The sequence below is a fragment of the Notamacropus eugenii genome, chromosome 5 (assembly GCF_028372415.1).
Source record: "Notamacropus eugenii isolate mMacEug1 chromosome 5, mMacEug1.pri_v2, whole genome shotgun sequence".
In the NCBI taxonomy this organism is placed as follows: domain Eukaryota; kingdom Metazoa; phylum Chordata; class Mammalia; order Diprotodontia; family Macropodidae; genus Notamacropus; species Notamacropus eugenii.
The window spans coordinates 169,828,284-169,844,296 of NC_092876.1; the positions used below are offsets into that span (position 1 = coordinate 169,828,284).

At 35.8% G+C, this 16,013-nt stretch overlaps 1 pseudogene; it reads left to right on the forward strand.

Moving 5' to 3' along the window:
• The first annotated feature begins 3,758 nt into the window (after positions 1 to 3,758).
• LOC140507739 (olfactory receptor 8A1-like) lies at positions 3,759 to 4,752 on the forward strand (annotated as a pseudogene).
• The last annotated feature ends 11,261 nt before the right edge of the window (positions 4,753 to 16,013 follow it).

Genomic DNA, 16,013 nt, shown 5'->3' on the forward strand with positions numbered 1-16,013 from the left:
TCAAATGTGTTTCTTGAAAACAAGATATTGTAGGATTATCATTTTTGCTCTGTTGTCCACTTCCATTTTATCAGACAGTTCATTCCATTCACATTCACAGTTATGATTTTCTGTGTCTTTCTCTCCATCCTATTTCCTCCCCATTTATACTTTTCTTTCTCCTTTCTCCCTTTATCTCCTCACTAAAGTTTCATCTCGAAGGAGTTTGGCTCTTATTCTAATCATTAAGATACCTTAATGATATTTATCTGGGAGACAAGCACTCAGTGAATAATTGTTTGTTACAAAGAAAACCCAACCCTTGGGACATAGAACTCCTGTAGAATTTTCTGTCCTCTTCATTTCCCTGGGTCCCAAAGAACAAATACAAACTCCCTAACTGGAGGCTTGGTATTTCAGAATTAGCAGAGTTCTACTAGAGTGGTAATGAGGATGCCCCTCTTTTATTTCCCTTTCCCTCCTCAGTGTCTCTTGGGTTTTGAAATAATCCCATAAATAACCTTACCTTTTAATCAGGGTTGGCAAGATACTTCAGTTATGGTTTGCCAGGGGATGATGACATTGTGCTATTTTCACCTTACAAGAGAATAAAGGTAAAAATCAAGAAATACCAAATGACTTCTTTATTTCTGACAAATCTCAGGTCACTATACAAATTCCACCTGATTTCCATAAGATAATTTAAATGAAATGTAATTTTTCAGAAAATAACTCATTCATCTTCAGGAGAACTATCCCAAACCCACAAATATATGGCTTTATTTCAACAGGTAGTATGATGCAATGGATAGAGAGCTGGTCCTAGAGTGAGGAAATCCTGCCTCCTACATATACTGACTAGAGGACTTTAAGTAAGTCTCATAATTTCTCATAACTCTAAACAAATCTCTAAGTCTACAAATTGAGGAGATATTGCTGAACAGCATTGGTAATGGATGCTTCTTCAACTTGGCATTCCCTATACTAATTAAATCATTCATATACTCCTAATCTCCAAATTTTTTTTAAAAATAGTAAGCAGTTCTGTGAGAGTTTAAGCAATATGATGGCACCTCTTCCTTTTATACATTCTGTGTATCATGTTGTTATTGATGAGGTTCAGTTGTTTTAATAATGCCCAACTGTTCATGGCCCCATTTTGGGGTTTTCTTGGCAGAGACATTGGAATGATTTACCATTTACTTCTCCAACTAATTTTATAGATGAAGAACTTAAACAAACAGGGTTAAGTGACTTTCTCAGGGATACATAACTAGTAAGTTTCTGAGAATGAATTTGAACTCATGAAGACAAGTCTTCCTGATTTCAAACCCAGTGATCCATCCACTGTGTCAGCTAGCTACCTCTATGTATCATAGGACTTGATCTTTTCCTCCGTACTTTTGTTTTTCCCATATGTTGTCTATAACTCTTACTGGCCATTTGATCATATATAAAACCTTCTCTAAGCCTCAATTTTTTTTTTGTCTTTAAATGGGGTTCTGACTATGTTGAGTGCAACAATATATAAATGAAAGAATGCTAGACCTGGGGTTAGGTGTTGACTTGACTTCCAAAAACTGTCTCTGACTATGAGAAAGTCACTTGATCTATGGTGATGATCAAATGACATATGGATGTAAAGTTTTATAATTATGTATGTATGTATACACAGAGACATATATGTATGTTTTAAATATATTTGCATGATCGTTATTGTTGTTATTAAGGTTGTTAATTTTAAGTTCAAGTGTTCTTTGGATTAGAAATTATTCTCCTATTCATTCTTTGCTTATGTTGTCCTTGTAAGAACTGCCAGAGATGACCTTGTGATATCCAAGAAGGTGATATGTAGTCTCCTTGTGAACACTTCTCTTTCTGGTCTATGAGCTCTAGAGGCAGATTTTTAGTATTATATGAACACATGAATGCAGTACTCCATGCATCTCTGTGTTAGTATGATACTGATGATCTTTCTTCAAGCGTGAGATCAGCTTTATCTTTGGTGATACTCAGTTTGCTTTTTTTTAAGGGAAGAAATGGGACATTCTAAAAGAAATTCAGGATCTTTACATCCTGACACTCAATAAAAATGTTTTCCTTAGACATTTTAATCCCTCTGAGGCAATACAATCCCAGGGGTTCAACAGTCTTCTTACAAGGAATCTCTCTCACTAAGTGTCAAACAAGTATAAGATCTAATAATTTTGAGAGAACAACAGGTGATCCAACATTAGTTATTAGTTCAAATGTATCTTTTTCACAAAAGAAACATGCACCATGAAAAATTCAGAATCAAATCTTTGTCCACTGTGTCACTTTCTTGGTTGCTTCATATTTATTTTTAATTGGTTTTTCCTTATGGGGCTGTATCTAAGTTGTTAACACTATCAGGTGAATTATAGAGGGAAGGGACAGTAAAGTTTAAATAAGATCACAGATTTAAAGCCAGAAGGGGTCTCAGAGGCTATCTGTTCTGCCACCCTTACTTACAGATGAAGAAAACAAGGCCTAAGAAGATGAAGTGACATGCCCAGGGCCACATAAATGATAAGAGTTTGGGTTGGGATTTTAATTTGTATCCTCTGATTTTCAGGCAAGTACTCTTTGCACTATAAGAACCTATGCACCCTTGTTAGAATTCACCTATATACCCAGAATGCTTCAACTATATCGTAGAGAGCTAGTGACCTATGTCTGTAGCCCTCACAGGACACGTAGGCTAACTGAAAAGACAAAGACCAGACACACAAAAAAATTAGAAGGGATTAAGACAGTCAGTGGAAAGGTTACCACAGAATATAGCTATTGCCAAGACACTTAAAATAAATACTGGCCATTGGGGAGTACTCCTTGGCCAACTTGGGTAAACTGGAGACAAGTTGGCACAGGAGAAAATTTGACAACTAGAGAACCCTCCTATTAGCTGGTGAAGTCACCACTGCTGTGGGGTTCAACTACCAACTTGATCTGGTTAAACCATGGGAATACCAGAAACAGAACCCCACCAGGTCACATTTCCTCATTGTATCTTGATAAAGGTTAGAAAAAGTGACATTATACTAAAATCATATATATATGTACATACAAACATATACACATATGCATATACATACAAACATATACATGTGTGTATATACACACATGCATACACAGACACATATGCTAATATGGAAATGTGTGTGTATGTGTATGCGTTTACTGAGTCTTCAACTTGAAAAGACTATGATTTCTTTCATGTGCACACCTCTACACATTCAGATTATAATTCTTCCACATCTTGATATTTGGTTTAGTGAATTGTTATAGTCAAAGCAATGTAGCCAATATAAATAAACTTTCTGGTGATGAGATTCAGTTGATAAACATATAACTCAATTACCATAATCCTGTGCAAATAATTTCCACCATGACGGAAACTTGGGAGGCAGCATGAGTGTGAGGAAACAGGGATGGATCCTGATCAGAGGACCTGGATTTGAATCACCACTCTGCCACTTATTACTTTATGACATCTGTGTCCTCATCTGTCAAATGGAAACATGAGGAGTAGTGTAGATTACATGACCTTCTAACTTTGAATCTCTGAAGCTAAGAGCTCTGCCAGAATACACACTCTGCTTTTGAGACTACAGGGTAATGCAAAACCAAAGGTAAAACTTTAGTAATGATAAATACTAATAGACAAGGATAAATCCTTCTGAAGAAATGACATTTCTCCTTCTGTTGTGTTTGAGAATTAACTCTTACTATAAAGTGAAAATATTTTATTTCTACTATGGTTTTTTCTTCCCCACAGTTGCCCTTCCCGCATCTGCTTAGAATGGCCTCAGAAAATCAGTCCTTCATAACAGAGTTTTTCCTTGAAGGACTAACCAAGAAGCCAAGCCTTCAGTTTCCCCTTTTCCTTCTATTTCTGTGGGTGTATGTGATCACTGTGTTGGGGAACCTGGGCATGATCTTCTTAATTGCTGTTAGTTCTTAGCTCAAATCCCCCATGTACTATTTCCTCAGTAACTTGTCTTTCATAGATATCTGTTACTCCTCTGTTGTTACCCCTAAACTTCTGGTGAATTTTGTAGAGGATCAAAACATTATCTCTTATGCTGGATGCATGACACAACTGTTCTTCTTTTGCTTTTTTGCTATTGATGAATGCTACATGTTGACAGCCATGGCTTCTGATTGCTATGTTGCAATCTGTAACCCACTGCGCTATAATGTTGTCATGTCCCCAAAGGTCTGTTCCCTACTAGCAACAGAGTGTATGTGATAGGGATTGTTGATGCTCTTGTCCACACAAGTTGTATGGCCAGATTGTCTTTCTGTGGTCCTAATCTCATTAACCATTACCTCTGTGACATTCTTCCCCTCCTGAAGCTCTCCTGCTCCAGTACTTACATTAATGAGCTTTTAGTGGTGTTTCTTGTTGGATTCAATGTGTTGGCAACCACTCTGGCCATCTTGATCTCTTATGCTTTTATCCTTTCTCGCATCTTCTGCATTAACTCTGCTAAAGGCAGGTACAAAGCCTTCAGTACCTGTGGCTCCCACCTTGTTGCTGTGGCCATTTTTTATGGCTCCATCATATTTATGTATTTTAAACCAGCATCCAGCAGCAGCATGACACAAGAGAAGGTAGCATCTGTCTTTTATACCACAGTGATTCCTATGCTGAATCCCCTCATCTACAGTCTAAGGAACAAGGATGTGAAGGAGGCACTGAGGAAAGTCATAGAGAAGAGGGTTTTTGCACACAAAAATAATTTTTAAAGTGAAGATTCTAGTAATATGGTACCTTTTTCTACCCTAAATGTTTCTACCCTAAGTAATTGAATCTCCTTTTCTATCTCAAAAAAACATCTAATCCAATAGAAGCCCACAGAATATAAGGTATCTCAGAGATTATCTGGCCCCACCACCCCATTTTATAAAGGCCCAAAGAGTTAAAGGGACTTAACAATGTCAGAGATCATGTTCTTTTTGGTGAACTCCTTCTTAATCACAGATACACCTTCTGGTTTCACAATGGGGATTTTGTCTGTTTAATTCTGATTTTTAGGTAGGTGGACAAGGGTTTCTTCCTATCTCTGACTTCTAGCCCTTAACCCTGAAGACATTCAAAGAAGGAAGTGGAAGCATGATGAGGATGGTAGGGTGCTAGAGTTTGAATCAGTAAGACCTGATTTCAAATCTCTTCTCTTTGTACCTGAGTTGCCTCATAAGTAAAATGAAATGGTTGAACTTGATAGTCTTTAAGTTAACTTTTTAGCCTAAATTTGTAATTCTATAATAAGATGAGAGTATATCCTGAGTCCACAAAGAGGAATGGATTTAATCAAACCTTCAACACCCAGGCAAAAATTAAAAAGTGAAGCACATCTGTCTTGACTCCTTTCTTATTTCTCCTTTCAGGGTTCCACTTTCCCTTCTTCATACCCTAATAACCTCTTTGGTACTTCCCTTCCAGAAGTATTTGCCTGTTGACAGGGAATTCAAGAACTGAAAAAAATAATAAAAGGAAAAAATCATATAATCCATAATGCTAGCATTTCAATCAGTGAAGAAACTTGTGATCAGAGACCTTAACAGTGTATCTCATATATAGCCATCTGTACAGATAAGCTATTAAATACTCTAGCTACTCAGAAGTCAAGCCTTGTCAATTGTCACTACTGTTTCTGCAGGGGGCTTAATCTAGTTCCCTGGTCAATGGCAGCTTCTGCTTTGATGCTACCTAGAAAATTCATTGTATGTATTTTGTATGTACATGTTATTGCTTAAATTAGAGCACAATATTTTTGAGGTACTTTTTCTCTTTTATATTATTACATCTTCTGGGCATACCAGACCTAATGTTATATTATAAAGCAGAAAATCTTCAAAACTATTTGGTGCTGGCTAAGAAATAGAGTGTTGGATTGGTAGAATAGGTTAGATACACAAGACACAATAGTCAGTGACAATAGTCATCTTATGTTTGATAAACTCAAAGACTCCAGCTCATGGGATAAGAACCCCTTATTTGACAAAAACTGCTGGGAATGCTGGAAAATAATATGGCAGAAACTAGGCATAGACCAACATCTTATACTGATAACCAGAATAAAGTCAAAATGGGTACACAATTTAGATATTAAGGGCTGATACCATAAGCAAACTGGGAGAACAAGCAACTATTTGCCTGTCAGATTTGTGGAGAATGGAAGAATTTATGACCAAACAAGAGAGAGAGAACATTATGAAATGCAAAATGGATAATTTTGATTACATTAAATTGAAAAGATTTTGCACAAACAAAGCCAATGCAACCAAGATTAGGAAGGAAGAAGAAAGTTGACAAATAATTTTTACAACCAGTGTCTCTGAAAAAGGCCTCATTTCTAAAATATATGGAGACTGTGTCAAATTTATAAGAATACAAATCATTTCCCAACTGATAAGTGGTCAAAGGATATGAACAAGCAGTTTTCAGAGGAAGAAAGTAAAGCTGTCTATAGCTATAGGAAAAAATGCTTTAAATCACTATTGATTAGAGAAATGCAAATCAGAAAAACTCATTCTTATCAGATTGACTAACATGGCAAAAGAGGAAACTGGTTAATGCTGGAGAAGATGTAGGAAAACTGGAACATGAATGCATTGTTGATGAGTTGTGAAATGATCCGGTCACTTTGGAGAGTAATTTAGAACTGTACCCAAAGGACTATAAACGTGTGTATAACCTTTGACCTAACAATATCACTTCTAGGTCTGTATCCCAAAGAGATCATACAAATAGGAAAAGGATCCACATGTACAAAAATATTTGTAGCAGCTCTTTTGGTGGTGGCAAAGAATTGGAAATTGAGGGGATGATCATCAGTTGGGGAATGGTTGAAAAAGCTGTGGCATGTGAATGTAATGGAATACTGTTGTGGTATAAGAAATGATGAGCAGACAGACCTCAGAAAAACCTGGAAAGATCTGAATGAACTGATGCTGAGTGAAGTGAGTCATGATGGAAAATGCTATTTACATCTAGAAATAGAACTATGGGTATGAATACAGATTGAAGTATATAATTTGCTCTCCCCCCCCCCCACCTCCTTTCTCTCTCTTTTGTTTGTTTCTTCCTTCTCATGGTTTCTCCTGTTGTTTCTAATTCTTCTTTACCACATAACTAATGTGAAAATAGGTTCAATATGAAGATATATGTAGAACCTATATCAAATTACATGCTGTCTTGGGGTGGGGTGAATGGAGAGAAGGGGAGAAAATTTGCAACTCAAAATGTTATGGAAATGAATGTTGAAGATTATAAATAAACACAAGAAAACCTTCAGTCCTCACTGGTATTATAAGAGGGGCAATATGGGACAGCTGACTTTCTGCAAATTACCTGATGTCTCTAGGCCTGCCTCAGTTTCTCCTCAGTAAACAATGTAAGGATTAGTTCTGGTTAATATAAAAGTTTGATATTTTTAAAAAATAGTGTCCAGGCCAGCAATCCTCACTCCACCATGTTCCTGATTCCCCAGAATTCTCTCCTCAACCTCTCCCTCTCTATTTTACTTAGGTGTTGTTTTCTCCTATTAAAATGTAAACTCCTTGAGAGAAGGAACTATCTTTTTTTCTTTCTACCTGTATTTTTATCCCCAGGGCTTAACATGGTTCCTGAGGAAAAGAAAGTGTTTAATTTATACTTATTGACTTGATTAGACTATGAAGTGCTGATGACAAATTAGAGATTGGAAGAAGAGAGGAAAATAATATACATTAACCAGGGTCTAAGTTGAGTTAAGAGAGAGAAAAAAGTAGGATCAGATCTTTCCAATTACATATAGCTAGTGTTGATCTCATTCCTTCCCTCTCCCCCAATATTTTGTCTTTCTAAATAAGATCATGAATCATAAGCAGAGGAAAAAGCATAATAGGATGTGATGGAGGGACAAACATATCTAAAAATACAACTATAAATGATAATGGGTTGCTGTCACCAATAAAAGGACAAACATGACAAAATGTATTAGAAAAAAGAATCCAACAATGCATTATTTGTAAGAAACATTAACAATATAAATATTCATAAATTTAAAGTGAGAAGATGTATTACAATACATTTTGCCTCAGATGAATCCAAAAAAAGGTGTGGCAACCATAACCTCAGAGAAGGTATTAGTAATCATAGCCATAGTTAAAAGAGACAAGTAAGGAAATTACATCAGGCTTAAAGTACCTACAAGTAATGAAGAAAAAACACCCAGTAAAATCAAATTATGGGGAAGAGTAGATATTGATAAAAAAAGTAATGGGAACCTAAATGTGTTGCTTTTAGATCTAGACAAGTTTAACAAAAAGTAAAACAAGAAAGAAATTAAAAACCTAAATAGAATTTTAGAAAGGTTAGCTGTGATAGACCTCTGGCAATTACTGAGTAATTATCAGAAAGATTACATATATTTTAAACTTTGTGTGGCACATTCACAAAAAAAGACCGTGTACTAGGTCATAAAAAGTTATTGAACAAGTATAGAACATATATTAAACACATCTCTTTCTGGCCAGATCATAATTAACATCATCATCAATAAAGAGAATTAGAAGACACTATTCAGACATAAGTGGACTAAAAAAAAACTGAGTAAGTCAAAGAAGAAACAATAAAGAATTTTATGAAAGAAAATGACAATAGTTACAAAACATATTGAAATTCTTGTGAAGTAGAGCAACGGTCCTTAAAGGAAATTTTATATTTCTAAACATTTTCATTAGCACAAGAAAGACAGAAAAATCAGATGCATGATCAGGGTATACAACTTAAAAAATACCTAGAAAATCAACTAATCAGAAAAAAGAACCCCCAAATATGAATTCTGACAACCAAAAAGGAGATAAAATTGGAAATAAAATAAAAATCATTGGGTCAAAAAATGAAACTAGGAACTGACCTTTTAAAAATAGCTAGTAAAATCAACATACTACCAGTGAATTTTATCAAAGAAAAGAAAAAACAAGTTACCACATGAAAAACTAAAAAGAAGAAATCACAATAGATGAAGAAAGAAGAAAGGAAATTGTAAGTATTTTGTCAGCAAAAACTGAAAAGTTAAATGAAATATATGAAATTTACAATGCAGCATAAAAATAAAATTTAGAAAAGGTAAACAATCTGGCATCAGAGAAGATATCAAACAATCTGTAAATAATATGACATTATATATATATATATATATATATATATATATATATATATATATATATATATATATATATATATATATATATATATTTGTAATGAGACTATCCCCTACATATAGCAAATGTCTTGTGAGTATTCAAAGGGAAGTCAGAATAAACTTATCTCTTGGGACTCCTCAATTAATCAATTGGCAAGCATTAATTTATTTAAACATTTTATTTTGCATCTTCTTTTATTTATTTAAAGATATATATTTATTTAAACATTTATTAAGGGCATATGGTGTGCCATGTAATTCATTCAGTAGTGGGGATTTTTTTTTTTAAACAAGAAAGAAGCAAAAGACTGTCCCTGATGTCAAAGAACTAATGGGGAAAACAACATAAAAACAAATGTATACAAAATGATACACACATATGTGTGTGTGTGTGTATACATATATAATAAAAAATTTAAAAAGGAAAGTCAATGGAATTAAGAGGAGTTGGAGAAAGTTTCTTGTAACTAAGTTTCTTAGTTGGGACATAAAGGAAATCAAAGAGGTCAGTACTCACAGCAGAGAAGGGTAATAACTCCAGGTGTAAGGGACAAACAGAGAAAATGTGTAGAGTCAAGAGATGCAGTGTCTTGTTCATGGAATAGCTAGGAAGCCAGTGTCACTGGATCAAACACTACATATTAGGATGTAAGGTATAAGAAGACTGTAAAGGTTGGAGGGGATTGCATTGTGAAGGGCATTGAATGCCAAACAGAGCATTTTGTATTTGTTCCTGAAAGCAATAGAATGCTACTGGACTTTACTGAGAGGGAGAGAGTGGTGGTATATAATAAGATCACTTCTGCACTTTAGGAAAATCACTTTATTTATATCATGGAGGATGGATCAGAGTGGGGAGAAACTTGAAACCTCTAGCCTCACCAGGTGAGCTCTTTTATCAGGATGCGCAAAATGTGGGCATCTGTGTAGGCAGCAGGAAATGAGCCGGTAGAGAGAAAATGATTGAAAATAAGTGAAAGAGTCAGGAAAACAGAGGGATCAATTTGTTGGAGGAAAGAAGATAGGGTCATTTTAATAAGTGGAGGGGTGAGTTTATCATGTGACACAGGGGTTAAGGGAAAAGGCCCTGAAAGTCACAGGAAGCATCTGAGTCAAAGGAGATCAGGAAGTGTGGAAAACAGAATTCACAATGAATGGCTTTATTTTTTTCTGTATTATATGAGATAAGGTTCTCAACTGAAAGAGTGGATGGAGGGGAAGCCATGGGATATTTGAAAAGGGACGAAAAGTTTTGAAAGAGCCAATGTTGAGAGTGGGATAGTGAGTTGATAAGGAAAATACAGTAGGATTATGTAGCAGCGGTAAGGGCCCAGTTGAGGTTATATAACACAAATTTTTAGTGAATTCAGTCAGAATGATTGTGTGATTTTCTCCACCTTTATTCAGTGCTACATGTGTAGGAGCAAGGGTGACAAGTAGTCAGAATAATCCAAAGCTGAGGCTTGACTAGATGTGATTGGTGATATGGTAATAGGTATAGACATTCAAGAAAAGTATAGAACTGAATTGGTTTACCAAGTGATAAAAATGGAGAGATGAAGAAAAAATGGTTAGTCCAAGAGAGATGGCCTGAGAAAGAATTGAGGGGCCAAAGGTTTGGAGATCACAGTGTAGATGAATAATAAGATTTTGAAAGGGAAGGGAGAGGGAGAGGTGAAAAGTTAATAGAGTATAGTCAGGTAAGGGGATTCCAGAATTCTTGATTATAGAGGTGATGCATTTGTTGGTGATGGGATGGTCATGGGTGTAATTATCTTTGTGTGTGGCTGAAGTGGAATGGAGGAATAGCTCTTGGGAAGTCAATAGGTTAAATAATTGAGGGAGAATCCATACGTGTGTTGAAGTCTTATGTTATGAGGTTAGGAGTTGGAGAGGAGAGAAATATTGTGAGCCAGGCAATAAACTTATTAAAGAGGAACAAGTAGTGACCTGGGGGTCTATGGACAAGAACTACATGGATTTTGATTGGGTGGGATATATAAGTGGCATTAACCTCAAAGGATGAAAGATTATTGAGTGATGGAGGAAAATGGAGAATCTTTTGGGGAGTAGTTTGGAATTATGCCCAATGAGCTATTAAACTGCCTATACCCTTTGACCCAGAAATATCACTATTTAGTCCTGTTTTCCAAGATAATTAGGGAAAAAGGAAAAGAACCTTTATGATCCAAAATCTTTATAGCAGCTCTCTTTTTGATGGCAAAGAACTGGAAATTGAGAGGATGCCCATCAATCGGGGAATGGAACAAGTACTCTAAGAAATGAAAAGTTTGATGATTTTAGAAAAAAATGGAAAGATATTCAATAATGAAGAACAAATTGAGTAGAACCAAGAGAAAGTTGTATATAACAACTACAATATTCTTTTAAGAACAACTTTAAGTGAGTTGTCATCTTGACTATTATAAATATCAACAATAAACAGAAAGGACCTACGAAGGAAGAAACTATCTGCATCCTAAGAAAGAACTTATAAATATAAATGGCATGGTTTTCTAGACAGACAGACAGACAGACAGATAGATAGATATTGATAGACACACATTTGTGTCTAATGATAGCTGTCTCTATGGTGGTTTGGGAAGGAGGAGGAAAAAGAAAGTTACCTAGTAACTTTATTATATATTTAAAAGAAAAACGACTTGTACATAATAGATCTGCAGTTTTATCGCAATCTTCTTCTATCATGTTTGATAAATTCTTGTTTTGTTTTCTAAGTTCAGGATAAAACATTAAATTAAAAAAAGAAAGTGGAGAGCATGGAAATTGCAATGGTGAACAAAGAGTACTGTCCCCCACCCCCACATCTAAACTAGTGAGCTAAGGAAAATGTGTGAAGGTTCAGCCAGTACTAGAAAGGTGTCCAGGTATGCTGTGTCAACAGGGGGAAACCAAGTTTCAGTAAGAGCTGGTAGATGGAAGGAGTGGGAGAGGAATATATTTAAGATGAAGGGAAATTTGTTGCCAATGGACTAGGCATTCCAGAGGGCACAGTGGTAGGGCTGGGTAGAATTAGGATGAGACTTTGGATTGGGATGGTCGAAGAGGTTGGGAGTGGGGAATTTGGTGTTAGGGTGTGTGGAATGGGGTTTGGGTGATATTCAGAGTCACTGGGATGTTAAGGGTATGACCAATGTGAGAATTCTCATCACTGAGGGAAGGGTAACTCTTATCTACCCTCAAAGGACAAGTGCATTAGGAACTTGAAGGGAAACTCCTGATTTTCTACCAAAAAAGAAAGCAGGAGGTCAGGGCTGGAATTTACTACTAACTATTACTACTAATCATTCTGTTTCTTCAGAAAATCAGAGTACAAGGCTAGACTTATATCTATTTACTACCTTAAATATTATTAGTCTAGGAGATGTAGTTTTCAAATTTAAATTAAACTCCTGACTTCTCTTTCTTAATGAGGAAAAGAAGACCCCCCCCCAAGCTTTATATCCAATGCTTGACCCCCTTCCCTCCACATACCAGTTTCACAATGAGTACATATATCAAAAGGCAAAGAAAACCATTTATCTAAGTTATTAGAAAGACAGAAGTCAGAGGAATACACATATGAGAATATATACGAGACAATTTGTGTTGAAGGAGCTCTTCCATTGGGAGTGAGGTAACACAGCTCAATTAAGAGAGAGTTCCAGGTCTCATCCAAAAGAGAAATTGTCTTAGTATAACCAAAGTCTCTTAGCATAGCCCTAAAGACAGTTTCTGAATCAAATATCATTCATTCTAAGACCAGATCTCTATTTACTATCATTTATAAAATAAACACCAAAAAGCATAGAATTTAACTTCATAATAAGCTCTAAATGATTATATGTCTTCATGGTGACCATGTGCCCGCTTAAGGGACCTAGACTTTGGAAAAAATAGGGTTGGACAATCAAAAGCCCTCACCTTTAGGTTCTGTACCAATGGAACAATTTTGCCAATTCCTCCCTTTGCATCTAATTGTGCATCACCCAGCAGAGAAACATGCTCTCCATTGAATCAAATAATTAGGTAGGAGTAGTTGTAAGTACTTTAAAGAACAGCAAAGATGGGATGGGTTCAATGCCAATCTGAACGATGGATTGGTAATGCCATATTTTGCTTTGTACTGGACTATGTGGTCCCTCAATAAAGATATGATATCTATTCAAGACCAACTATATTCCTTGTGCAAGGATGATCATCCAGCTAACCAAAGTGGTCCTTAACCTCTTCCCAACTGATGAAATGTCTTTTTTGCCCCTTCTTTGAGCAAGAAATTTACCCCAAATCATCAATAGTTGTATCAACATTCATCTGATCTTCCAGGATGGTGCAGATAACTCCTTCCCAGAAGGTCTGAAGGACAAAGAGATGGTATTAATAGAAAGTGCCTTGGGTTTTTAACAGTATGCAGACATACCATTCTATTTAACCATACCCTATATCTCTCATATAATCATGGTTAATGTATATTTGCTTGGAAGGAAAGGGATCCTTAAATTAACTTGGGGATAATTCATGATAAATCTGTAGAATAGTCCATGGAAGAAGATTGCTGTCCTTTAGAGGCCTCTAAGGAGCGAAAGATTTAGTATCATCCCCCTGTTGATTCAGGTAGATGGCATAGTAGACATTCCCAGGATGGAGTCAGGAAGTCACTATCCAGAGTTCTCATCAGAGAGGATCAAATGGAATAATGTTTGTAAAGTGCCTGCCACATAGTAGACATTGAATAAGGACTTTTTTCCTTCTTTCCTGATGTAATGTAGCTCCCAAGGAGATTTTGTTGGGTGATCTGGGAATTGAGTGAGTAAAAATGTACAGAAAGTCTCAGTCTTAACTTAGCTCTTAGGACTAGCTTCATGCAAAAAATTTATGATCTCTTAGCCATTTTACTACAGATGACCATGACATATGAAAAAATGCTGATTTGTGCTGCAGGTGTGGTCCTGATTTTCCTCATGCTCCTCTTGCCTATCATTACCACTCTGCATTAAGAGGCCCACTACAAACTATAGATATTAGACATCATTCATTATATGGACCTGATTATCATAATCTAAGACTGTTATTGAAGTGGGAAGGAAAAGCCCAGGAATTCAGGCTCTTTTCCTCCAGGTGGTTGTTTTTATCCTACCTTTTCCACATGATGACTCCTTGAGAAACCTTTTTCTTTTTTTATAATTATTGTTCTGTCTGTTTTCTTTTTCCTTTCCCCTCCGTAGGTATACTATCTCTTCCTGTAGGCCTGCTCACAAAATGCTACAAATGCATTTAAGTGGTAAAGGAGTCTTCATAAGATAACTCAGAACCTTGCGCAATGGGGTCATATGCAATAACATTAACATCTACGGAGTTCTGCTCTCTCTCCAAAAGACAGGTTGAGCTAAATCTTTTTCCTAAGAGGTGAACCAGTGACTCCTGATATTTGATTGGTCCACAGGATAAGGACCAAGCTATTCCTACATTCCTACATTAATACACCTTATTATGGCCTCTGACCATGTTGGTGTGTCTTCCTTATGACCTAGAAGCATCAAAAATTTTACCCTCATGTAGTCATATTTGGCATATACTCCAACACCACGTTACCACTCCCTGACCTGACCTGATTTTGTATCAAAGTAGAAGTCTTCTCAAATAAAGTTCTATACTCTCATTGAATATCCTTTCCGTTCTGTGACTATTAACTTCCTTTTGTTAACTGTTCAATGACCTAGGACTTCCTCATTTAGTTTTAACATCCAAACTGAACTAACAGGATAACTAACTGAGGCAGGGCTACTCCTACCTATCACATTGGTAATGTTATTTGACTCTGTGGAAGAGGTATGATACTGATGAAATTAATGATTTTTTGATATACGGAAATATTGCCTTCTCTATGGTATCAATTTCTTTTCAAAAAAGCCAAAATACTATTTGCCAAAATGGAAACTAAAGTGATTTTTTTCATTTGTTTGATGCATAATATAAACATATAACAACAATAAGAGCAGCAGCTAGCAATTCTATAGCATTTACTATTTGTTAGGCACTGTACCAAATACTTTACAAATGTTATTTCATTTTATCCTCACAACAAGCCTGCGAAGTAAATGCTATTATTATTCCCATTTTATAGTTGAGGAAACTGGGGTTCATATAGATTGAATAACTTGCTCAAGCTAGCACAGATAGTTTCTGAAACCAGATTTGAACTCAGATATTCCAGACTCCAGACCAGTACTCTACCCACTGGAGCACCTAGCTCTTGTCCAAAGAGTAGCTGAATTAGGTATTAACCTTTGATCAGGGTGTTGAATGACTGAGGAAATATACATACTGACCATGTGTCACTACATTTAGCAACACACCTGTGATGAATAACTGATTGTACTAATGTGTGTAGACCCAATATGTCATCAGTCCTCTTTCTACATTGAACATGACACATAGGATTCTAACTCATAGGATATTATAGCTCAAATAGAACTTGGAGATAATCTATTCCTGTATCTCATTGACATATTCTATATTTTAATTTGTATTTTCCTCAATTGCATGTAAAAACAATTTTTAATATTAATTTTTTTCAAAATCTGGGGTTCCCAATTCTCTCTTTCATTTTCTCTTCTCCCTGTTCCTCTTTAAGAAGGCAAACAATGTAGGAAAACAATACTATATGTCAGCCATATTAATCAATATAGTTTTAGACTATTTAAACTAATTTGACAATATAAAGTTAGAATATTGTTGTGGTTTAGGATATGATGAGTTAGTAAACTTAGAAAAGTATGGAAAGACTTGGATTTATGAAGGGAGGTATTATCTACC